Source organism: Phaethon lepturus, unplaced genomic scaffold, assembly GCF_000687285.1.
Source record: "Phaethon lepturus isolate BGI_N335 unplaced genomic scaffold, ASM68728v1 scaffold34398, whole genome shotgun sequence".
NCBI classification, from domain to species: domain Eukaryota; kingdom Metazoa; phylum Chordata; class Aves; order Phaethontiformes; family Phaethontidae; genus Phaethon; species Phaethon lepturus.
In genome coordinates this window covers 8607-8989 of record NW_010558885.1, presented here as the reverse complement: position 1 = coordinate 8989, position 383 = coordinate 8607, and positions in this window count along the sequence as shown.

Genomic DNA, 383 nt, shown 5'->3' with positions numbered 1-383 from the left:
TGTGGGGCAGAGCTGGGACTGCACTGGAAGAGGTTTGGGGGTGTCTGCAGGGAGGAGTGGGGCCCTCACAGCTGGTCTTGGGGAAGGGTCTTGGGTCAGGGTTGATGAGGAATGAGGAGGGCAGCATGGGGCAGCCTGGGTCTTCACATCATGGGGCCACAGCCCGAGTGGTGGGCAAAGGGGCCACAGGGAACTCAGCAGGGCAGATGTGGCCACTTGGCAATGGGGGAGTAGAGGGCCCCTCATTTCAGGCAGGGCAGGGACACGGGGAGGCCTGGCAGCCTGGTCGGGACTGAGGCAGGGTGCAGTGACAAGCAGGAGTGCAGTAGCCCTGGCCCAAGCAGGGGACATGGCTGGGGGGGGGAAGGGCGCTAGGGGGAGAG